This window comes from Balaenoptera borealis (assembly GCF_965194805.1).
Source record: "Balaenoptera borealis genome assembly, chromosome: X".
NCBI classification, from domain to species: Eukaryota; Metazoa; Chordata; class Mammalia; order Artiodactyla; family Balaenopteridae; genus Balaenoptera; species Balaenoptera borealis.
The window spans coordinates 20991099-21017382 of record NC_138881.1 but is presented as its reverse complement, the minus strand read 5'-3'; the positions used below and the strand labels follow the sequence as shown (position 1 = coordinate 21017382).

The 26284-nt window shown below is 41.8% G+C and overlaps 2 pseudogenes across 2 annotated transcripts in view; both read left to right on the top strand.

Moving 5' to 3' along the window:
* Positions 1-26284, top strand: part of LOC309619920 (ferritin light chain pseudogene) — a 178803-nt pseudogene that overhangs the window by 89276 nt on the left and 63243 nt on the right. The gene's annotated exons all lie outside the window — the stretch shown is intronic.
* Positions 150-23654, top strand: LOC309620983 (ferritin light chain pseudogene; annotated as a pseudogene). The gene is made up of 2 exons: positions 150-290; positions 22684-23654. The product of its transcript is annotated as a ferritin light chain pseudogene (transcript).

Below are 26284 nucleotides of genomic sequence, written 5' to 3'. Positions count from 1 at the left end.
AAAGTAGGATTGGCTGTTACTAAGGAGTTTCAATCCTCGATGCAATCATCTATGACAAGGAGAAAGGATGAGTAGAACGAGGGGAACTCTGAGAACAAAGAAGCCTCTGTGAACTACTGCATCCACCATTATTCACTGGTCTAGGAGTCATGGAAGAAGTCATCTACGATGTACTAGAATACAATGAATCAGGTCAGCCAAATATAGTGGTCTTCATGACAGTGATTTTGAAAAATGGAAATGAAGCAAGTTTCTCTGCTTTAGACTGTTTAGCAGTGCTTAATATTGAGGTGAGCGCTCCTCCAGTGTGCTCTTATAACATGACTGAATTACCCCATTAGTGTACATACTGTCAAACTTGCTTACTTTTTTTTGTCCCTATACTGGAAGCATCTCAAAGATAGGGACTATTTCTTGTTCACCTCTGCATCTCTAATGACTGTACCACAGTTAGGTGATCAATAAACATTTCTTACATGTTGAATAAGTAAAAAGGAACAAGGCATCAAAATAATGTAGTAAATTCCTAACTAGAGGAAAGCCCTGGGATTAGGATTGAGGGTTAGGTTCTTCCATTTACATAAGTGACTCAAGGCAGCTCTAAACAAAATCCAGGTAGACCCAAAAGTACTTTGTGGTAAAGTGGTAGGGTAGGGTGACAACAGTGGAAACATTTTACAAAGGAAAGGTCCTTTTTTGTTTTTTGTTTTTGGTGCTTGCAGAGTGTAAACTCTTTCCTCCCCTACCCAGTTCTACTGAGATATAATCAACATACAGCACTGTATATGTTTAAGGTACATAGCATAGTGATTTGATTCACATATATTGTGAAATTATTGCCAGAGCTGTTCCAGGTCTTTGCTCAAAACCCACCAACCACTGCCTCTAGCAGGAGTTAACATAATCTTTAAATTAAAGGGTCCAGAGATAAGAAAGGAAGCTACAAAAACAAACAAACAAACAAACAAAAAACACGAGATGGAACCAGCTGGGACCAAGACAGCAACGAATCTGACCTCCAACAGACCCTGAGTCTCATTATTTGCTGATTTTACTACATTAGCATATTTAAATGACACACCTACTGGTGGCCATGACCAGACATTAAGGATGAAAAAAGAATACAAAGGGGGTGGCACCCCACTCCCTCAGAAAAAGCCCTGCCCCTTCCCCAGTAGACTAATGCATATGCCTCCCCACCATTAGCCTCACTCCTCCTCCCTTTGTCTTCACTCTTTAAAATTAAATCCCTCTCACCAGGTGGGCAAGAAGATGATCTGTGAACTTAGTTCCCCTTCTCCATTCTTTGGCAGCTGAATAAAGCTTGTGCTGAGTCGATCTCAGCTCAGTTTTGTTATTACTCGGCTGCTCTAACCTGAACGGAAAAAGAACCCTCCCCTGCCGAGGCAGAGAGCCTTGACCCAGGATTGGACCCGAACAGGGTCCATACGACAATAATTTTAGTTAACATCCATCAGCTCATATAGGTACAAAAGAAAAAAAGAAAAAGGAAAAAAAGGTTTTTTACCTTATGTTAAGAACCCTTAGGATTTACTCTTAACAACTTTCCTATATACCACCCAGCAGTGTTAACTATAGTCATCATGTTGTACGTTACATCCCTAGTACTTTTTACCTTATAACTGCAAGTTCGTACCTTTTGACCACCTTCCTCCAATTCCCCCTCCCCTCATCCCCCACTCTGGTAACCACATATTTGATACCTTTTTCTATGAGTTTAGGTTGTTTTGTTTGTTTGTTTTAGATACCACATATAAGTGAAATCGTACAGTATTTGTCTTTCTCTGTCTGACTTATTTCACCTAGCATAATACCCTCCAGTTCCATCCATGTTGTCGCACATGGCAGGATTTCATTCTTGTTTACGGCTGAATAATATCCCATTGTGCATATATATACCACAACTTCTTTATCCATTCATCTGTTCATGGACTAGAAAGGTCTTTAATTGGAATCTTTAAATTGCTTTTGTCTCACAAAGGAGAGGTCTGTGGTTGCTTTTCAGACCCCAGAAAATAACATTTTTTCCATTAAAATCTATTGTTTTACTGTAAGGAATTTATGCCATTTCCTGGGCTCTCAAACCCTTTGTGAAGCTCCATTTGGAGGACAGGGCAAGTTTTGAGGGGAGGGATGTGAAATCTGAAGCCTGAGTATAAAAGGGCTGTGGGGAGCAGAGCAAACATAAAGAAAAGTGGGTTTGGGGTAGGGTGCTTGAGACCTTTGCCAAGCAAATACGTTGGGGATGGGGAGATGAGGAATGTCATCTGGTTTTTTAGAAAGGGAGTTTTAAGTTAAGGACCATTTATTTTAAGAGGCATAAATGTAAAACTTCAATTTAAATCACCTTCCAGAAGTGAAGACATACAACTAATTCATAAGCAGAAGGGGATCAGAAAATGCCACACCTGTGGGACTTCCTTGGTGGCCCAGCGGCTAAGACTCCGCGCTCCCAATGCAGGGGGCCCAGGTTCCATCCCTGGTCAGGGAACTAGATCCCACATTCCCCAACTAAGAGTTCGCATTCTGCAACTAAAAATCCCGCGGGCCGCAACTAAGACCTGGCACAGCCAAATAAATAAATATTAAAAAGAAAAAGAAAAAGAAAATGCCACCCCTAAATATGCCACCTTGACATAAGGATTATTTTGAGCTAAAGGCAGTTAAGAAGCAACAAATGCAGAAAGAACTCTCTGCCCTCCTCCTATCTGCCTAGAAGCAGAGCACAAATTTCTCCTTGTAAAAGTGTTCCCACTCCCCTCTCCCACACCAGGAAGAGGAAAACCACCATTATCACCTGAGACAGAACCTCAGTCCCAAGGTGGGTCTGCATAACAAACCTTACTAAACAGCTTTTATCTTCCACTTGTTTCTCCCATATATTTTACCTTCCCACAATTTACTGCCCCTGGAATCCCAAACCCCTTGTTCTTTGTCTTATCACTTCTCCACAAACTTATCACCCCTTGTTAAAATGGAATATAAGCCCCTGGATCTAAGTGCCTGTTGGGGTCTTTACTTCCTTTTCTGTGAGGCCCTCATGTGCATATGTAATAAACCTTTTCTCCTGTTAATCTGTCTATTGTCAGTTTAATTAGCAGGCCCCAGCTACTGAACATAAAAGCATATAGGAAAAGTTTCTCTCTCCCTGCAATATTTTCTTGGATCCTAGAGAAACAGCTTTTATCTTAAGATGTGGAAAAGAACACCTTTAGTTTTTTTTCACAAGTTTTGGATTTTGTCTTCCTCTCTTTTGTTGTATGTGTTCATCTTGGTGGTTTCCTTGATTTTTCCAGTCAGTGATATCTGCATGATTCAGATCATCCCAGGCTTCCCTGTACCCAACCTTTGAGGTAATTGACGATAAAGGAAATATAAAGACTTTGAGACATAGTATTTTTTTTTTTTTTTTGGCCACACCATGCGGCATGTGGGATCTTAGTTCCCCGACCAGGGATTGAACCCGCGCCCCCTGCACTGGAAGTGTGGAGTCTTAACTGCTAGACCGCCAGGGAAGTTCTGAGACATAGTATTAAGGTGAATTTACTTCTGAACAAGAGAGGGAAAACCTGATCGAACACAGCAGGATTAGGTCCTATGGGATGGAGTCTTCAAACTAACTATCAAATAATAATTCAGAGACAATTTAAGTATTGAGGATTTACTTATATTTAGGGACTACACAAGGGAGTACAGCTGCCATGGAGACCCTCTCAGACCAAAAGCAAGGGTGGGACTTATAAAAATCAAACCTAGAAAGTTTCATAAAGGATGACTGGTTGAACAAGACCAAGCTTGTCAGTTCAAGATTGGTTCATTGTAATGAAGCCGGGCACAGGCCATTTACGGAACCCCAAGTCTGGTTGTGGTTTTTAGGAACTGTGTTTACCCATCAAGTCTGTTATGTTGACCCCAGATATGCAGTTGAGTTATATATAGGCTGCAAAAAGTCACAGTTGCATCATGAAGCCATTTTTCTGCTGATTTGGACCAGTTTTCCAGTAAGTGGCTGCTCAGTTCCTTTTAGTGGGGCCCTGACCACACATTGTCTTGCAATTTCTCATACCCTCATGGCTCAGGATTCTGCAAACCTCCTACTTTGCTAAACCCAGGGTTTGTCACTGTGATCAGGAACATCTCCATAATTAAAAGTTGATGGTGACAGACATTCTTTGCTTGACCAAACTTCAGTCGGGCTCTTGAACCTTCTCCTAGGCCCATCTGCACACTTTCTTGTAGAATCTATTTTTGGCAAGAACCCTGCTAAATCAGTTTAACCAGAACTCCCTCCCCTGGATATCTGATCGCCCTCAATATATGATCAGGTGCCTCATCCTCCACCATCCCCCAGGTAATGTCTGACCACCCTGCCTTGTTTTCAGTAAAGAATCCTGTTAGGTCAGTTTAGCTAGAACCCCCCCTTACCCCTGATGTTTTCCCTTAGTAATTTTCTATCCACTGACCTCCCACCCTGCTCCTTGGCAATAAATTCCCACTTGCCCATGCCATATTTGGAGTGAAATCCAATCTCTCTCCTCCAGTGGGCCCTATACCTATCATGAGGGTCTTGAATATACTTTTCTTTAACAATGATTCATATCTGAAGGGAGAATATATTAAGTGGACAAGGTAGAAAAGAATGTATCTGTGTTGGGAGGTACCCAAGACCACCCCTAGGTTTGATTACTCACTAGAACTCACAGAACTTTTTTTTATTGGAAGCTGGTTTTTTAACTGGAGGCTGGTCACATAGGCAGCCTCTGCCTAGCATGTATAAAAATTCTAGATTCTTGGAAGGAAAGCAGGTGTTCACCATAAACCATATTGTTTGTACAGTGCAGGCACAGTGAGCTAGTCTTATCAGCTAAGAGTGGGAACTCTCTCCACAATCGAAGTTTCCAGATGCCAGTCAACAGCCAACCTAGGCAGGCCTTTAGCAGGCAACCTAGGCTGCCAACATAAGCAGGCTTTTCAAAGGATTGCAGTCAGGCCTGCTATGTGAACTCTTTTCTGCACATTATCCTCATTTGAAATCATTCTTTATCATGTTCAACTGTTTTATTTAGGGTACCACGGACAACATAAATATTTCTATAAAAGATTTATCAATTTTAAGGAAGATATCTACTTCTCCACTTAAGTTTTACAAAGATTTTGTTCCCTGGATTAATTTTTTCTGTCAGATCTCCCAGACAAGGGATCAGCAAATTATGGCCTGTGGGCTAAATACAGCTTGCCCTTGCTTTTGTAAATAAAGTTTTATTGGAACGCAGCCATGCCCATCCATTTATATATTGTTTACAGTTGCTTTTACACTAGAAGGGCAGGCTAGGATAGTTGTGACAGATTGTACGGGCCTCAAAGCCTAAAATATTTACTATCTGGTCCTTCGGAGAGGAAGTTTGCTGACCCCCATCCTAGACCATAAGAAGTGCAAATAATCAGCTTTCTTTTAATACTCTCAGGTATGTTCTTCAAAATATGTATTTCCTGTTTTGAATATAGTGTTCATCTAATAAGGAGAAAACATTGAGAATAAGACCACTAGATGGGTATTAACTCTTGGGATGGTTTTCTCCATCTAAGTAGTTTACTTCTGCCCAGTATACAGAATTGTCGCAATAATGGCTAAAATGTTCTAAGAAATAGTGTTCTCCAATAATACAAAGAATTGTTGCTATATTTATTTTTTTATTATTATTTTATAGCACCAGGCTTCAGAGTGCTAGAAGAAATCTGATATTGGCGAAAGTGACCCCCTCTCTCGGTTTTGGAAATTCCCTAGTGATCATTTATGGGCTTTTAGACAGTTGGTTTAAAATAATTTCTGTGAAGGCAATTTTCAGAGGAGAGGGTAGGCTGTTCCTTGAAGTCTTACCACTCATCCTGATCAAGAACAAGCTTGGGATGTACAAACCCTACGGTCAACCTCACATTGCTTTGGATGGAATACAGCTGAAAGCAGTTTCTAAATGTCCCCGCCTCAAGGATATTATACGGACAAGATTTACTGATAGACAAGGAAAGAGAAAACCAGACCAAAAAAGTTATTGTGAATTTCAGGAGACCAACTGTCCATGGACATCAAAATTCTGCACAGGAGGGCTTCCCTGGTGGCGCAGTGGTTGAGAGTCTGCCTGCCGATGCAGGGGACACGGGTTCGAGGCCTGGTCCGGGAAGATCCCACATGCCGTGGAGCGACTAGGCCCGTGAGCCACAATTACTGAGCCTGCGCGTCTGGAGCCTGTGCTCCGCAACAAGAGGCCGCAACAGTGAGAGGCCCGCGCACAGCGATGAAGAGTGGCTCCCGCTCGCCACAACTGGAGAAAGCCCTCGCACAGAAACGAAGAACCAACACAGTCAAAAATAAAATAAATAAATTAATTAATTAAAAAAAAAAATTCTGCACAGGAAGCTTAGGGTTAAAAGTGCAATAATCATTTCTAACTGCGCTGGGACTTGTAGAGGCAGCAATTTGTAGAGGGGTCATTCCAACTCCCAGAGCAGCACTCAAGTGGTACTACCCTTGAGTCTCCCTCATGTGGGAAGACAAGATGAGGCCCAGGAACTCTCCAAGCTCGAGACACAGAAGCAAATCTTTCTTCAACAGGGGTCTGCTGCAGAATGGATAACAGGGGGCCGAGACCACAGGTGGTGGGAGTGACTCTGAGAAGATGTCCATAATCAAGGTGAACGAAAGGAAGATACAGAACCTTCTCACGCACTTCTAGCAACCTAGGCAAAAACACTGAATTGCAGAAGCAGCCCTATCTGATATTCATTCATTCATTCATCCGTATTCATTCATTCAGGAAATATTTACTGATTATGTGGTATGTGCTAAATGCTAGGTGCTGAGTAAAAAATGGAGCTTACAGTATAGTGGAGGAGATGGACATTAAATAAATAGGAGCAGTATAACATAATGGTTAGTAGAGTGGCTTCAAACTACTCGGGTTCAAATTCTAGCTCTGCCACTTGCTATTCTGAGCAAGTTCACTTAACCTCTCTGGGACTCAGTTTTCTCATCTATTAAGTAGGATTAATAATAATACCGACCCTCTTTGAGATGAACCAACTGTAACTGCACACAACATGGGTGAATGTTGAATGAAAGAAGCCAAACACAAGGGTACACACTGTATGACTCCATTTACGTAAAGTTCAAAAAGAGGGAAAATGAAATCTATGGGGTCAGAAGTCAGGATAGTGGTTACCCTTGGTGAGAAGTGAGGGTGTGATTACCTGAAGGAGACATGAGGGGGACTCCAGAGTTCAGGTAATACTGTGTTTCTTCTTTGGCTGCTGGTTACACGAATGTGCTCACTTTGTGAAAATTCATTGGGCTGAACATTCATGTGAACTCCTCTACATGTAGGTAACATTTCCATAAAAAGTTGGGAAAAAACTATAGGAACAAAGTTAAAAGACAGATTTAGGGCTTCCCTGGTGGTGCAGTGGTTAAGAATCCGCCTGCCAATGCAGGGTACACGGGTTCGAACCCTGGTCTGGGAAGATCCCACATGCCGCGGAGCAACTAAGCCCGTGAGCCACAGCTACTGAGCCTGTGCTCCAGAGCCCGCGAGCCACAACTACTGAAGTCCGCGCGCCTAGAGCCCGTGCTCCGCAACAAGAGAAGCCACCTCGATGAGAAGCCTGTGCACCACAACGAAGAGTAGGCCCCGCTCGCTGCAACTAGAGAAAGCCCGCGCGCAGCAACGAAGACCCGACGCAGCCAAAAATAAATAAATAAATACATTTATTTTTTAAAAAGACAGATTTAGATAAAAGACAATTTTTATGCACAAACATGTTCTTTATAGTTTTATTTATCCCTATGAAAAATTAGAGACAGCCTAAAAGTCCAACAGCTTTTTAAAAGATAACCACGGTGACTGTAACAGAAAAATTCTCACAATCTATTACTAATTGATCAAAACAGAACATAGCATTTTGAACACATACTACAACTTTATTTCTGTAATCATTAAAATCTATTATTAAAAAGGAAAAATAATGACCTCATTGGGTTGTTGGAAGGATTAAATGGGATATTACATTTAAAGTGCACAGACGAGTACTTAGCATGTAGTAAATGCTCAATGATGTTAACTGTTACTGTTTCTATACAAATATATAATTGCACACATTCACCACTAAGAGGCTTTGCACTCAGAGCCCAGAGCCACCAACCTCGGCACAGGTCACAAATGAACACCCAAACAGAAAGGACTGCAGACTCTCACTGATAACAGCAGTAATACAGTACATGGACATAGCCTGTTATGGTTTAAGAAGTATTTTCACACAAAAAGACTCATGTAGGTATAACAACAAACCAGTGAGGTAGATAATATTCCCAGTCCTCAGATGAAGTGACTGAGCTGTAATGACTTCTTTAACGTAACCCAGAAAGGGGAAGTACTGAGATTTGAGCTTCATTCGTCTATATGTCCAACTTCAAAACATGCATTTCCCCCAGTGCCCCAGACCTTCCACAATCTGGGCAGCTATAAACAGACACAGAAGGCACTCTGCCTCCCATTCCTGTCCCTTGGAATCTGGGAAGGAAAGCAGAAGAGTGCACTCTAGTCTTTCCTTCTATTGAAGGACTACTGCCTGGGAAGGAAAGAAATTGAGCCAGTCAGATCTCCTTGTACACATGCTAATGACAGACCTCCTAGCAAACACTCTAATAGTATTAACTAGTAGGAGAGTCTTTATCTATGGAATACTTTGAGGAGGATGTACTTGGTTTGTCTGGCATTGTGTGTGGTTAACAAACCTGGAACATACGTAGTTATGGGGCATGGCTCCCTCGAAAATGTAAGTTATGTAACAATCAGAGTAGAAAAAATGGAGACATACCATCACCAAAGTAGCTTTCTTTTCTTGTAAGTGATGACTGCATACATTGCTTAGAGATCTTATATGGTTTTTTTGTATAAAAACACAAACAAATAAAACAACTAATACTAAACTTTCATTGGGTTATTTGTATGGAAATATGTTAATATAAATGTTTCAGATATTACATGAAATTTCTAAAAATCTTATATGTTCTGGTACAATGTTATAAGTCATAATTCTAGTTATTACTTTAAAATGTATATCTCAGAAATAACTAAATCTCCTTGTCAATTGCATTATTATGAACTTTCATCAAATCTTTACCCGTGGTCATTTTAAAGTCTTTTGTCATTTACAGACAGTTCTGGGTGTACTCTGATGCTTTTGCAAATATGTTCCTACAAAAGGGTTTCATCTTCAAGGAATTCATGGAAAAGACTCTGACAAGTACAGGTTTCTGGTATCTGACTGTGCTGCTGAACTGAATGAATAAGCATTTTCAGAACTCTAATGAAAAAGTGATGAACTCATAAAAGTGCTAACAAAAGATCAAGATGAAAAAAATTAATTACATGGGACTGAGTGAACTGATGAGGATGATTATAATTTTTGTGACATTCTGTTTGAATAAAAAAAAAATCCCACAAGGACTCAGAGGCAAAAAATATACAAATCAATTTTCACTGCAAAGTAAAGGAGCTGTTACAATGGAGGATTACTGGACTGAATGTCAATATTATGACACAGTATGAGTGTGTTTCGTGTTTGGTAATTGCAATCATTGTTGCTTTTGTTGTGGTCATCCATGTACAATGCTTGGTGTCAGTCTATTTATCTCTTGTAAAAATAAAATACAGTGTGTGTCTGTGAAGTAAAAAAAAAAAAAAAAGATCTTATATGTTAAATCGGACCTGGTATGTGTCTTAATGTGGCAAGAAAGGGCCAGGAGAGCTGCACTGGTAGTCCCTGACTTCCCCCCGCTTCGTCTGTGCTCATTACTTGTACCCTTGAAATTGTCAGTAAAGCTTGATGCTGGGTAAGATGTGTGATTCTTGTAAGTCTGATTTGCCAATTTGATCCCTGTGTTAGCTCAGAAACGATGGGTATATAGCAATAAGTATAGCTGAATTTTTGGGGTGTCCAAGGAGCACACTCAATGTGAAAACATCTTCAGACCACAACCCTTAGGGGTTGAGCCACATCAGGGGACACCCCAGGAGCTCCAAAGACATGAATAGCCCAAATTAGGGTAGAGTCACTCCAGATGGGGTTTCATTTCCCAAAGGGGACAGGATGATTCCACTGAGAGATAGACAGGTCTTTCTAGATGGTCACAAGTTCTTGAACCAGAACCTTAGCCCTAGAAAAAATGCAACATTATTTTTCACTACTACTCAAATCCACACCCTGGTTCACATTCCAAGTTTGCTGGTGGTACTTTAACTAAAGACCATTTGATAGAAAAAGAAAGAAGAAATCTTTCTTCAGAAGGCTTACCTGGTCAAAAGTCACCTCTTCTACAATGTCCCTGACTGTCGTGCTTGGTTTCAATCACTTTAATTAGCAACTGGTCCCTAGGGAGACCCCCAGATACTCCTTGCATTCTTTCCTTTTGCCATAAGTAAGCCCAAGTACTACCCACAAGCTTAGACCCAGAACTACCTTGTCAATACTTCAAATACTAGGCAAATGCAGGATTTTCCATTACTCATCCACAAGCTTCTCTTACTGAAGCAGGGAAAGGAAGTCCATAGGAAGTCACCTTGTCATAGCCAATAGGTTGACGATGGCTCAGAATAAGGCAAATGTGCAATCCTCCCCACCCTACCCCTGCAAATCCACAAATAAAAGTTGTTCTTCGATCATTAGATAGAACATAGTCTTCTGTGGAGGCATGCTGTTATTACAAACATAAACACTTCATCTCCTTGTAGGTAATCCATCTCCAGAGAGGATTCTTCTGCTCTGCTTGGAAATTAGGTCACAACTTTTAACTCAAAGCTATAGTATATGAAAGCTAGATCTTCCAGTGTGAGCATCTAAGGATGTATCATAGTGGAGTAGGGTGGCCATAGCTGACCAGGAGGAAATGAATAAAATTATCTAAGTGGTTTCTGGTAGTTGTATCTTAGTTACTGAGCCTCATTAAAATATTTATCTGGTCAATACATATTGTAAAGCATGCTGTGTTCTGTCTTACATGTGGGAGTAGATTTTGTCTACTTGGCTAATGGGTACAAAAGCCTGAAGGCACCAGAGTTAGGTGGAGTTTACTGGCTTTTTATAATTCCTCATTAAAAAAAAAATTCCACAGGCACACAGCAGGCTGGCCGTAGGCAAAACTGAGAGAGATGAAGTGTACCTTTGGATCTACCATTATTTTCTTTCTCTCCCTGAAATAGCCATTCCCCTCATACGAAAAGTATCCTTTTTCTAAATGTTACAGTCCTGAGCTCACCCCAAAAAATACCTTGCTGTGTCCCAAAGTTCTCTATCTGGTAACAGAAACTCTGAAATTGTAACCATCCACTCCATTAATTCATTAATTCACTAAACATTATTGGGCACTGTTTTGTGTCAGACATTTTAAGTTGTTGGGGACAAAAAAAATGTGTAAGAAAGATCCTTCCTTTCCTTCTTCCCTGCCCACAAAATCCTATTATTTTGGCCTCATAAAAATCTCTTGGAGGGACTTCTCTGGTGGCCCAGTGGGTAAGACTCCGAGCTCCCGATGCAGGGGGCCCGGGTTTGATCCCTGGTCGGGGAACTAGATCCCGCATGCAGGCTGCAACTAAGAGTCCACATGCCGCAACTAAGGCCTGGCGCAGCCTGCCTAAATAAATAAATAAATAAATATTTTAAAAAATCTCTTGGATTCTCTCTTCCCTTTCTACATCCCTGCCACCATCATTTTGACTCAGCCCTGGTGAACTAATATTGGATCTACTGCAGTAGTCTTAACTACCCATCCTCTTTGCATCCTTTTCCTTCAAACCCAGTCTCCGCATATGAATTAATATTCCTAAAATGTTCTTCTTGCTCCAAGCTGCCCTCAGATCCTCTATGATCTGATCCTTACCTGCCTTCCTAGATGTATCCATTCCCATTCTGTAACAGTTATGCCAATCTGCTTAGGTTCTTGGACTACACTATGCTCCTGTGCCTCTGTGCCTTACCACGTGGAAGATTTTTTGCTAACAGTTTTACTGAGATATAATTCACATACCATACAATTCACCCACAAAAGTGTATAATTCAATGGTTTTTGGTATATCTACAAAGTTGTGTAACCATTGCCACAATTGATTTTAGAACATTTTCATCAGCCCCAAGAGAAACCCCTTACCCATTGGCTGTCACTCCCCATTTCTCTCCAATCCCCTCTCAGCCCTAGGCAATCAGCAATATACATTTTGTCTCTATGGATTTGCCTGTTCTGTACATTTCACATAAATGGAATCATGTATTTAGCCTTTTGTGTCTGGTGTCTTTCATTTGCATAATGATATAGCATGTATTAGTACTTTATTTCTTGTTATTGACAAATAATATTCCATTGTATGGATATACCACATTGTATTTATTCATTCATCAGTTGATGGACATTTGGCTTGTTTCTATTTTTTGGCTATTAGGAATAATGCAGCTATGAATCATTCATGTACAAATATTTGTGTGAAAATATGTCTTCAGTTGTCTTGGGTATATACAGGCATACCTTGGAGATATTGCAGGTTGGGTTCCAGACCACCACAATAAATTGAATACCACAATAAAGCGAGTCACATGAATTTTTTGGTTTCCCAGTGCATATAAAAGTTATGTCTACACTATACTGTAGTCTATTAAATGCACAATAGCATTATGTCTAAAAAAATGTACATACCTTAATTTAAAAATACTTTATTGCTAAAAAATGCTAACCGTCATCTGACAACACAGGGTTGCCACAAACTTTAATTTGTAAAAAACATAGTACCTGTGAAGCGCAATAAAGCAAAGCACAATAAGATAAGGTATGCCTGTATCTTGGAGTGGAAGTGCTGGATCATATGGTAACTCCATGTTTAACCTTTTGAGGAACTAGCAGGCTGTTTTCCAAAGTAGCTATATAATCTTACATTCCCAAGAACAGTGTATGAAGGTTCCAATTTCTGCACGATCTCACCAGCTCTTATTACTATCTGTTTTTTTGATGAGAGACATCCTAGTGGGGGTGACGTGGTATCACACTGTGGTTTTGATTTGCATTTCCCTGATGATTAATGATGCTGAGCATACTTCCATGTGATTATAGAGATCTTCTTTGGAGAACAGGTACCTCTCTGCTTTATGCTCTTCCCTTGTCTTGAATGCCCTCTCTCCCACCTTGGTCCCCATTCCTGGTTTGTTGGGAACTTCTACTTATCCTTCAAAATCTGGCTTAACCATCATATTCTCTCTGAGGTCTTCCTTGACTCTCCCAGGTAGAACTATCTCCTTTGAGCCACTTGTGTATGCTCTGCAGCACTTATCACCCTGTGTTTTCTAACATGTAGGAATTCCCCCGCACCACAGACTTGGGGCTTGGTCATGTAACTTGCTTTAGCCAATGGAACATGGACATTTATGACTTATACCACATCCTAATACAAGCTCTCATGCTATTTTCGATATGGCTTTGTTCCCCTTTTTGACCTTCTGCCTTCCACCATGAGAAGAGCTCCAGATAGTATCTGCTCTTCAGCTTGGGTTCCAGAATGAGAAGACACATGGAGCTAAGTTGAGCCCAACAGAGCCCAAAGGTCCCCAAATGAATTCTGCCGAATTATAGTTTTTTGCTACTCAAAGTGTGACCCAAAATGAAGCATCCACATTTATAATATTTACAAATATTTATATTTCCAAATATTCAGTGCAATGCTTCTCCTCTGAAAGAGGCTGAGAAATCTTACAAACTGATGCTTAGGAAGAATCCTGAAAAGTGATCTAGTAACACTTTTCATCTTAGATGGGCTTCACTTCAAACATGTGAGAACATTTTTTTTTTAATTTTTTTTTTTTTACACATTGTTTACTTTATTTATTTATTTATTTATTTTTGGCTGTGTTGGGTCTTCATTTCTGTGCGAGGGCTTTCTCTAGTTGTGGCAAGTGGGGGCCACTCTTCATCGCGGTGCGCGGGCCTCTCACTATCGTGGCCTCTCTTGTTGCGGAGCACAGGCTCCAGACGCGCAGGCTCAGTAATTGTGGCTCACAGGCCTAGTTGCTCCATGGCATGTGGGATCCTCCCAGACCAGGGCTCGAACCCGTGTCCCCTGCATTGGCAGGCAGATTCTCAACCACTGCGCCACCAGGGAAGCCCGAGAACATTTTTAAAAAGAATTCCAGTAAAGAATAACATAGCAATACAGGAATAAATTTAATATTTAATGCACATGTGTAATGGTGGGATTCTGCTTTATATCTAACTTATTTCTTCATGCTATAGTTTAAATTATTTTCCTAAACCTTGGAGAAACAGAGGAAAACTGATCTCTGCTTCTGCAATAGAGATTTTTATCTAGGAGGTTCAACCATAAAACAGTGGTTTAAAAGATACAGGCACCCCTATGTTCATAGCAGCACTATTCACAATAGCCAAGACATGGAAACAACCTAAATGTCCATCGACAGATGAATGGATAAAGAAGATGTGGTACATATATACAATGGAATACTACTCAGACGTAAAACAGAATGAAATATTGCCATTTGCAGCAACATGGATGGGTCTAAAGATTATCATACTAAATGAAGTAAGTCACAAAGAGAAAGACACACACCATATGATATCACTTATATGTGGAATCTAAAATATGACATAAATGAACCTATCTACAAAGCAGAAACAGACTCACAGACATAGAGAACAGACCTGTAGTTGCCAAGGGGGTGGGGGAGGGATGGACTGGGAGTTTGGGGTTAGCAGATGTAAACTATTACATATAGAATGGATGGACAAGAATGTCCTACTGAATAGCACAGGGAACTATATTCAATGTCCATAATGGAAAAGAAAATAAAAAAGAATGTGTGTGTGTGTGTGTGTCTATATATATATATAAAACTGAGTCACTTTGCTATACAGCAGAAATTAACACAACATTGTAAATCAACTATACTTCAATAAAAAATAAATAAATAAAACAGTGGTTTGAAAAGAGAGAAATTTTGTCCCTCAGAGGACATTTGGCAATGTCTGGAAACATTTTCGGTTGCCACATGTGGGAGAGTGGTGATGGTGGAGGGTGCTACTGGCATCTTGTGCGGAGAAGCCAGGGATGCTGCTAGACATCCTACAACGCATGGGACAGCCCCCATAGCAAGAACAAAATCTAGCCCCAAATGCCAATAGTTGTAAGGTTGAGAACTCCTGCTATAAACTATCAAGACTGGTCGTAAGGATGGGTGAAATGAGTCTCATTATTTTTTTTTATTACTGAAGTATATTCACACTTAACCTTTGAGACCATCCCATGGCCTCAGTTGGCTGCACTGCCAACATCAATTCCTCATCCCCACCCCCCAACTTTCCCTTCCAACAGCCATCAATTTCTCAGGGGTGGAGCATTTGAGCAAAACTAAGCCCGTAAGTGCACTCCATCTCTCTATACAATGATTCGTTCAGAGGTAGGCATGTGGCATGCTCTAGGCCAATCGGAGTGAATATTAGAACTGCTGCTGGGAAGGCAGCAAGTTCTCTTTCTCCTGCTAGAAGTGAAGGAAGAAAAAGGAACCTTAGGTATTGCCTGCAGCCATCCTGAGACTGCAACAGGATGCATCTTTAGGTTGAATGACTCTGCAAAAAGCAGAGTGGAGAGACAAAATCCTTGCTGATGTATTTAGGCTACTGGATCAAGGCTCTCCAAAAGCCAACCTAGTCTGTAAACTTTTTGCCTGCATGGGTTATAAATCCCTTCATTATTTAAGCCATTTTGAGTTACATTTTCTGTCACTTGCTATCAAAAGCAACCTACTGATATAACCATCCTTAACACTTTTCTCCAAGATTGAATGTTGACAGTGATTCCAAAAGGAGGGAATGAATTAATCTAGGACGGTCAGGAGTATGTATGGTTTGAACAAACTTTTCAGGTGATTGTGACATTCCTTTGCTTCCCTCCTCTCATCCCCAGTGCCATAGACTGAGCGTTTATGCCCCACCAAAATTCATGTTGCAACTGAATCCCCACTGAGATGGTATTTGGAGGTGGGGCCTTTGGGATATGATTAGTGCATTTATAAAAGAGACTCCCAAAGCTCCTTGGCGCCTTCTGCCACGTGAGGATATAGTGAAAAGATGGCCATCTACGAATCAAGAAGCAGGCCCTCACCAGACACCAAATCTGCCAGCACCTTGATCTTGGACTTCCCAGCCTCCAGAACTGTGAGAAATAAATTTATGTTGTTTATAAGCCACCTGTCAACTAAAAAAATATGCACAACCTAAAAGTTGAGAGTTATGTTTTATTCGGGGGACATACTGAGGACTTCAAACCCGGAGGCAGCATCTCAGGTAACCCTGAAAAAACTGCTCTGAGGAGGCGAGTGGGGAGCTAGGATATAGAATAGTTTTGCAACAAAGGGCAGGTAGTAGGAACAAAAGATTACTGTTAATTAAAGAAAGCTAGAAATCTCAAGTTAAGGAATTTAGCACTTTTCTTTGTATGGGAAGATGCAAGAGTCTGGGCTCACTGAAACCATTCCTTTGATATGCACCTCAGCTATCTGGGGCCAGTATCCTGTGTTTTCACATCCTGAGTTCCCTCAGGGCTCACCGTGGGGAGTGGCTGCAGTCTGATGGCTGCTACATGGCAGGTATTCTTTGTTTCCTTCCGGAGTTCCCTCAGGGCTCATCAGCTCACCTCCGAGGTGACTGTGACATGCTTTGTTTACTGATACGGCAGGCAGTATTTTATTTCTCACACCCAATCTATGGTATTCTGTTACAGCAGCCTGAACAGACTAAGACAGAAATTGGTACCAAGAAATGGGGGTGCTGCTATAAAAGAATACATAAAAATGTGGAAGCGGCATTGGAACAGGGTAATAACTAGAGGAGTTTTGAGGTGCATGCTAGAAAAAGCCTACATTTCCGTGAATGGGCTAAGACACCCGATAAGAAACATTATTTTAAAGCCTTCTCTATTGGTTAATTCTTGGCTGAAATTAAGACAGACTTTTCCTTGATTTTAACTGTTAATGCAGTGTATTAATAACATGTCCTGTTACGCACTTTATGTGTATTATCTCCATCCATTCGTTCATTTTTCATGTATGGGTCCTTAAATTTATAGATAGTGGTAAAATAGTGGTCTCTGTATCCCCTAAAAAGTAATCTATGAAGATGAAATTGCTTATAGGCACAGAATGGAATTTGGGTTTATAGTTTGGACAAATAGCCATAATTGATACATGTATGTAGAACAACTGCAAATCATCCCCTGGGTTTTCTTCTTTGAAATACCTGCCGCAAGGTGAAGGTGAAAATCAGATATCACTCTAGGTCAGTGGTTCTCAATACTCGCTGCTGCACGTGGGAATCAACTGGGGAGCTTTATTTTTTTTAGTTGAGGTATAGTTGATGTACAATATTATGTAAGTTTCAGGTGTACAACATAGTGATTCACAATTTTTAAAGGTTATATTCCATTTATAGTTATTATAAAATATTGGCTATATTCCTTGTGCTGTATAATATATCCTTGTAGCTTATTTATTTTATACATAGTAGCTTGTGTCTCTCAATCCCCTCCCCCTATCTTGTCCTTCCCGCCTTCCCTCTCCCCACTGGTAACCAACAGTTTGTCCTCTACATCTGTGAGTCTGTTTCTGTTTTGCTATATTCATTAATTTGTTTTGTTTTATTTTTTAAGTTCCACATGTAACTGCGGAGCTTTAAAAGCTCCTAATACCCAAGCCACCTCCAGAGATTCTGATTTAATCAATCCAGTGTTCGGCTTCCTGGTCATAGAATTTTTAAAGCTCCCCAAATGATTCTAATGTGCAGCCAGAGTTGAGATCCCCCTGGGCTTCATACAGCATAGAATCTGATAAATGCCGTTCAACATCCTCTTTATCTGCCAGGCTGACCATTTTGTTCTTAGTCAGTGATTTTTGTGTATGGTTTTCGGAACTTTTAGAGATTGTCTGAATCATAAATTTTCATTAGTTACGGATGAGACTAAATTTCATGGTTTCCCAAAATAAAATTACTTAATACTTTATGCTTGCTTAATGTTTCTGATTAGGAAAGACCCAACATGGGAATAGAAGTTTCATATTAAAGCAAATCAATAGACCATGAGACAGAAAAATGGTCAATGAACACCTCTCTGGGCATCTTAGAGGGGTAAGTTCCTGGGCTATTAAAGACAGGGACTGTCACACATACATACATACATACACACACACACACACACACACCACTAATAACCTATTTCCTTTGGTCTAATTTATTCCCAAATATCAGAAATAGGGACTATTCCATTGGCTTCAAAACCTGTGACACTTCCTCCTCTCTCTCAGGCCCAAATGCTAGTATATTACAGATGCCACAAAACCCAAACTGATCAGGGAATTTACATTCATCACCTTGATGCAGCATAAACTTAGGGATTTTCTTCTTGCAGCTGAGGATCACACGATGTAGAAAAATAATTCCAACTGGTCACAGGAGAAGAACAATGAAGACCTCAACAGAACATTAGACCCACATTGCAGGACCTCAAGGGTTATCCAGGAAGAGAAGGAACCAGAATTCTCTGGTTAAGTCTATTTCCTATTGTTCTGACAAATCCAGTTCCCATCAGAATGCTCACATGCCCCCACCTTTGACTGAACATGTGGAAACACTGTAGCATCAAGTGCTGCAGAAAACTGTTGGCTCCACCTGGAACTGCTGTGTTCTACTGAGACCAGGAACTGGTCTCCCTGTCGCTGGTTGCCTCATACTAGAAGCTGTTCCTTCCTTGCGCAGTAAGTCAGATTGCCTCAGCACCTACATCAGAAAGGCTCTAGATTCCATTCATCCAGAATGCAATAGATAGCAATGTCAGGACAGGGTGGAGAAAAGCAAATTGGAAAATCCCTCACTTCAGCAAAATATAGAAATTGGCTGATGAGGGGAAAAAGCCAACACTTAAAGAATTTCCAAATGCCCATCATGGTAACAAATAGCTATTTGTTATATTTCTCTTCTTTTTTCCCCCAATTTGCTGCCTTTGCAGGATCCCCCCTAAATGCTATTTTGAATTCTCTGTAGCAGTTGATAATTGAAAGTTATACACAGTATTGTGGATTGATTGAGCACCATCATAGCACTATCCAAATAGGATTCTGCTGGTTTCTGAGGTATAAGAAACACCGTTTTTATATTTCTTTTCTGAATTAACTTACTTGGAAATAATTTCAAATACACAAGCTGTAAAAATAAACATTGTACAAAGAACCCTGTATATCCTTTACCCAGATTCACCTATTCTCCACCCCTCTCTCTTTGCAAATTTCATACGTCATGGCCCTTGATCCCTAAATATTTCTGTGTATATTTCCTAAGAGTAGAGATAGTCTTTTACATAACCACAGTACAGTTACAGACTAATTGGATGCCAGACATTGGGTTCATTGTTAGCTGCTGGGTTTTTTAAAAGTAATTTTTGTAATATTCTGTAATTCTTGGTAAATAATTTTGAGCTTTCCTCTGGGATGCAGTTAAGTTACTTGGAAATAATTTGATTCTTTCAAATCTTGCTTTTCAGCTTTGTTAGGCTGAATCAGACCAGAGCAGCCTTTAGTCTAGGCCTAGCTTGATCCCACTATTGAGATAACACCTTTCTAAGTACTCTACCTAATGCCCACATAGTACGAGGGTTCTCCAGTCTAGCTAAAGGGAAGATGAACTATTCCCAAACCTGTGTGATGGCCAAGAAGTTTTCCACTTGATACTTTTGTAAGATTATTTCCCTGGCCTCAGCTAGTTTCCTTAAAAACTCATGTACAAAAAAAAAAAAAACAAACAACTCAGGTACAGATCAGCACTAAGATGACGATTCAAGGGAGCCCCTCTGCAGACCTCCAGAGTTCAATCTCCAGGCAGCGCTCTCCTCTCTGGTCCCCTGCCCTGCGAATCCTAGCCACCGTGGCCTCTCCAAATTCTCAACTATGTCTCCTCAACTCAGGAAACCTGGGGGTTCTGTTTGCGTTTCCCGTCCCTGCACTGAGGCTTGCAAACTGGCTCCAGGCAGTAAACAGGGGCAATTATAGGGTTCACCTTGTTTGTTTCTCTTCTCTTAGGGATCTCTGTCCTGTGCTGCCTATTGTCCAATGTCTGCGAACCATCGTTTTGTACATTTTATCTGGTTCTTTAGTTGTTTAAGGTAGGAGGGTAAATCTGGTCCCTGTTACTTCATCATGGTCAGAACAATGTTTCTGTCTAATCTACTGTCCATATTTCAATTTTGTCAGTTGACCTAATAATGTCCTTTATGGTATTTTCACTTCCCCTGCAGTATACTGTTCAGTTTAGGCTCAGGTGTTGCCATTTAGCTGTCATATCTTTTCAGACTCCTTTAATCCCAAACATTTCTGCAGCTTTTCTTTGTCTTTTATGACACTGACATTGAAAGTATACTGTCCCACCTCCTTTTCCTTGTTTTGTGTCCAGCTGATATTTCCTCAGGATTAGATTCAGATTATACATTCTCAGTCAAAATACTACATAGGTCACATGTATCCTTTTCAGGGTATCACCTCTGGAGCTACATGATATCCATCTCTCCTTCACTGGTGATGTTAATTTTGGTCACCTGGTCTAGGTGTTGTCCAATTTTTCCATTGTATAATTACTATTTTTTTCCTTCCCTTGCTACTAATGAGCAATCTCTGGGGAGACACTTAACAACCATGGAAATATCCTGCCCATCAAAATTTCCCCTACATTTAGTATCCATTGATGATTCTTGCCTGACCGAGGCTTTATTATGATGGTTGCAAAATGATAATCTTCCAACTCTAGGGCTCCCTCCACATTGACCCTTGGCATTGTACTTGTAAGCAAAAGCCCACCACCCCTCTCCCCCATTTATCCATTTATATACCTGTTTTTCCATTGGTTTATAATTCAGTACTGTAATTAATTATTTTGGTGCTCAAATTGTCCAAGATTTAGCCAGCAGAAGCCCCTTCAGGCTGGCTCCTCTGTACTTGTGGCATGTCCCTAACATGTTTCTCATCACTTCCTTACTTCCTGACATATCATGATATTCCATATGCTCCTCTTGAATCGATCTTGCTCCTTCCCTGGAATCAGCCAGAGACACATAGTTTTAAACTGTGAAATGAAACTCTGACATACACAACTGGCTTTCTTCAAGATCTTAATCCAGGAGAAAAGAAAAAATTCTCTCAGACAACCAAGTCATTTAAACTTGTGTCCCATACTACCAATCAAGCAGCACAATAATTGACGAAGGCACTATATATAACGCTACCTATAAACCCACTAAAACGGAAAATATTTGGAATATAAACTGAGTTATACTCTCTTCTATCCATAAAAGTTACTCACAAGTTAGTTCACATATGGGTAATTTACATATTCTGGATCACAGAAGTTTCATTACATTAATATATTTTGCATAGCACTTTATAAGCATCAGCTGTGTTAGACTGCATTAATAACCCAATTTCTTCATCTTTCCCAGTAACCATACCATTTACTGTGTGACTTTACACATCTTTCCATCAAAAGGCCAGGTATACAAGCCCACTCCTTAAGTTTCAGTTCAGCCATGTGGCTTGCTTTGACCAATGGTAGATATGACACAGGAGAGGCTTGTAAAAGTGCTTCCACAATGGGGCTTGTTCTCTTGCAATCTTGCACTCCTGCCATTTCCATGAGAAGGATATATCTGGGTTAATCACCCTTGTGCAGCCCCGGGGGGATCGGTCAATGTTCCAGGCATGTGAATCCAGCCAACATCGGCAGAGTTGCCCAGGAAGCCCAGCCTAGATTAACTAAAACCTGTAGATCTATGAAAAATAAATATTTATTGTCATATACCACAGAGGTTTGTGATTGTTACAAGGCAAATGCTAACTAATATGTTAGCTAATATAATACTCAAATATCCCTCACTAGATAAGTAGAACGGATATCATTATCCTCTCTTTACAGATGTGGAAATGAGCCTCATAGAAGTCAAATGATGTGATCATAGTTCTAGAGCAAGTAGGTGGGAGAACAATATTTCAGAACCTAGGTTTTCAGAGTTGGATTCCAGGGCTCTTTGCACCACACCTCTTAGTAAAGCTGCCTGGAAGAGTGGAGTTTAAGGGCATTCCTGTGGAGTCACATGGTCATCAGGGGTCCTACGACAAATGGTTGCTGAGCTGCACTCTTCGCTTGGCCACCTAAGACTACGGCTGCTTCACCCTTCCTGACTGGAAACCACCAAACTTGGAGCAGAGAACAGAGTGGCATGTGTCATTATAACTGGTCACAGTAGTAGCCAGTTTATTCTCTGTTCCGGAAGCCATAACCATTTGAGTTCAGCTCACAACTCATTACAAACTGAAACGAATATCCATGTTCTTCTGCGTAAAGAACTACCCACTTCAACAACAACAACCAAACAAAATAAGAATTACGGAATTGTAACTAAAGCCTAGAGTTTGATAAAGCAGGGCTGTTACCTTTTCTTAATGTCTTCACACAGGGGAAATCATTAAAATGATATTTAAGTTCTTTTTTGTACCACCGTGAAAGAGCTAACATTTTCTTTAGCTTAGAAAATATCAACAGGCAGTGCGCTGGACAGTCCCGCGGCTCCGTCTCCTGCTACGGCGGTGTGTGGACGGAACAGACCCAGGGGCGCCCCTTGCTCCCGCCTCCGACCACCTCCAACCTGTGTTCCACTCGCAACCTTCGGAACCAGCCGCTCAGCTGTCCTCGGCCACCGGGACCGCCAGCACCATATTTTGAGCTTAACGCCGTATTACCGATCCACCACGAGCTCCCAGATTCGTCAGAATGATTCCGCCGAGGTGGAGGCCGCCGTCAACCGCCTGGTCAACATGCACCTGCGGGCCTCGCGCACCTACCTCTCTCTGGGCTCCTATTTCCACCGCCACGACGCGGCTCCGGAGGGCCTGGGCCACTTTCTCCGCGAAGTGCCCGAGGGGAAGCGTGAGGGCGCCCAGCGCCTCTTGAAAATGCAGAAACAGCGCGGCGGCCGCGCCCTCTTCCAGGACGTGCAGAAGCGTCTCAGGATGAGCGGGGTGAAACCCAGGACGCTGTGGAAGCCGCCATTATCATGGAGCAGAACCTGAACCAGGCCCCTGCGGACCTGCACGCCCTGGGCTCTGCCCGCGCAGACCCCCGCCTCCGTGACTTCCCGGAGAGCCGCCGCCTAGATGAGCAGGTGAAACTCATCCAGAAGATGCGCGCTCACCTGACCAACCTCCGCAGGCCGGCCGGTCCCCAGGCGGGGCTGGGCGAGTCCCTCGTCGAAAGGCTCACCCTCCAGCACGACTAGGAGCCTCCGGAGCCCAGCGGCCTTTGAGGAGCCCCTCTGGCGTCAGGGCTTCTGCCTGAAGCCCCTCTCTGCAGCCACTAGGCAGCTTTTTAACCACCCTGGAGCGCTCTCCCAAGCCTTGGACCAAATGGAAACAATAAAGCTTTTTGCAGGAAAAAAACAGAAAGGAAGGAAGAAAGAAAGAAAATACCGTCACATTAGTTCAGAATCGACATAGGTGTCCATCGACAGATGAATGGATAAAGAACATGTGGTGTATATACACAATGGAATATTACTCAGCCATAAAAAAAAAAAGAATGAAATAGGGACTTCCCTGTTGCCGCAGTGAATAAGAATCTGCCTGCCAATGCAGGGGACACGGATTCGATCCCTGGCCCAGGAAGATCCCACATGCCGCGGAGCAACTAAGCCTGTGCACCACAATTACTGAGCCTGCGCTCTATAGCCCACGAGCCACAACTACTGAAGCCCGCGCGCCTAGAGCCCCTGCTCCGCAACAAGAGAAGCCACCACAAGGAGAAGCCTGAGCACCGCAAAGAAGAATAGCCCCCGCTCGCCGCAACTAGAGAAAGCCCGCACGCAGCAACAAAGACCCAACACAGCCAAAAAGAAATAAAATTTTAAAAAAATAATAATGAAATAATGCCACTTGCAGCAACATAGATGGACCTAGAGATCATCAAACTAAGTGAAGTAAGCCAGACAGAGAAAGACAAATATCACATGATATCACTTATATGTGGAATCTTAAACAAAAATGATACAGAACCGACAAATTGGCCACATTATATTAACCACTGGGATACTTATTAAATTACAGACAGCTGGACCCTACCACAGATCTACTTAATAATAATATCCAGGGGAGGAACATGGGAGTTTTTATTTTTGACAAGCAATCAGGTGATTCTTATGCTCAACCAAGTTTGCGTTTAGACGATGCAGAGGCAAAGAAGGGTTATAAATTGTGATTTTTTTAAATGGTTAGTTCCAGTTCTGATGCCTTAAGAAAATCATTCATCTCCCCTGGACCTCAGTGTTCTCATCTGTGAAACTGTGCCATTGGACCAAATGCTGTCTGGAAGAGGCAAATAGAGCTTGTAGACTAGAGTGAAGTTTTAAAGTATTGGTTCTCAATCCTGGTTACACATTAGAATCCTCTGGTAAGCTTTTGAAAGTGAAGGATGCCCAGGTACCACCCAGACCAATGAAACAGAATCTCTGGGGGTGGTTCCATGTGTTGCTAGTTTTAAAATCTCCCTAGGTGACTTTAATGAATAGCCACGGGTACAAACCTCTGCTCTAAAGGCTGACCGTCGTCAGCCAGGATGATTTTGATTAGTCTCCGGGCACCTATTTCCTTGCCTATAAACTGGGAAGCATATCACCTATTTTATGTGGCACATAGGCCCTATTTATGGAGTGTCTACTATGATGATTCTAAGGTCTTTGTCTACATTAAATAATCTGCTATAATTCAGGAAGAAAACTCTCAGCTTAATGAAAGAAGTTCAAAACAAACTCACTGCCAATGCTGACATCACTGTCCAGAATAAGAAGGACCAGTGAACATTTTTGTGATGAGGGGACACTTGTGCAGGGATTGGGGAAACTCACTGAAGAGATCACTTGGAGAAAGTGGTTCTTTCTAAAATGAATTCCAGGATGGTTTTCATCGGCCCTTATTGTTAGGTCTGCGGCTTTCCAAAGGAAACTCACCTGGTGATTGGTAGGTTGGGCAGACAGAAGCAGCAGCAATGGGGACCTGTGCTCTTCTTGAATTACCCTTTTCGAATGGGCTGGGCTATCATTTGATCTCCACATTCTTTACTCATCAACAGGCCCCTGAGGGATCCACAGAAGCAGAGAAACTATGAAAGGAAACAGCTGGGAAGTGGCATCTGGCCTACAGGGTTTAGGAAGGAAAAGGCCGTTCTTGAACAGTTGGTTTTAGTGTTTTAACTCCCTTGGTGGTTTTATTGTGCACAGTTTCCCAGGGGTAATGTTTTAGGCCATAGCCCATGAGTCCCACAGGCTGGCTTAGCTTGTCCTACTCGCCCACGTGGCACACACACAGTGGTCTCTTCCTGGGTGGTGACTTTTCCTCCACTTCATGAGAAAGTTGTAGGGTAGCTGAAATATGTCTTCCTGGCCCCACCAGTCTCTGGTCTTTTTCTCACCTCCCTCAGCCACCCTATGCTTTCTCTCCTCCTTCAAAAAAACCCAAAAACACCATACAGGTTCTCAGGAATGATCTGAAGTTCATCTACTATTTTAGAAAGTTCAAAGACCTTCTGAAACCCATCCATGGGTCTCCTAGTTAAAAACTAGATTTTTTTTTTTTGGCTGAGTTGGGTCTTCGTTGCTGCGTGCGGGCGTTCTCTAGTTGCGGTGAGCAGGGTCTACTCTTCATTGCGGTGGCTTCTCTTGTTGTGGAGCACGGGCTCTAGGCACGCAGGCTTCAGTAGTTGTGGCTCACGGGCTCAGTAGTTGTGGCGTACGGACTTAGTTGCTCCGTGGCATGTGGGATCTTCCTGGACCAGGGATCGAACCCGTGTCCCCTGCATTGGCAGGCAGATTCTTAACCACTGCGCCACCAGGGAAGTCCTGATTTTTTTTGTTTTACAGATAGTTGATAGCTCTCAGTTATCCACATTCATCATAGCATTTTATTTTATTTACTTATTTATTTATTACCTTTTTTTTGGCTGCACTGGGTCTTAGTTGTGGCAGGCAGGCTCCTTAGTTGTGGCATGCGAACTCTTAGTTGCAGCATGCATATGGGATCTAGTTCCCTGACCAGGGATCAAACCCGGGCCCGCTGCATTGGGAGCGTGGAGTCTTAACCAGTG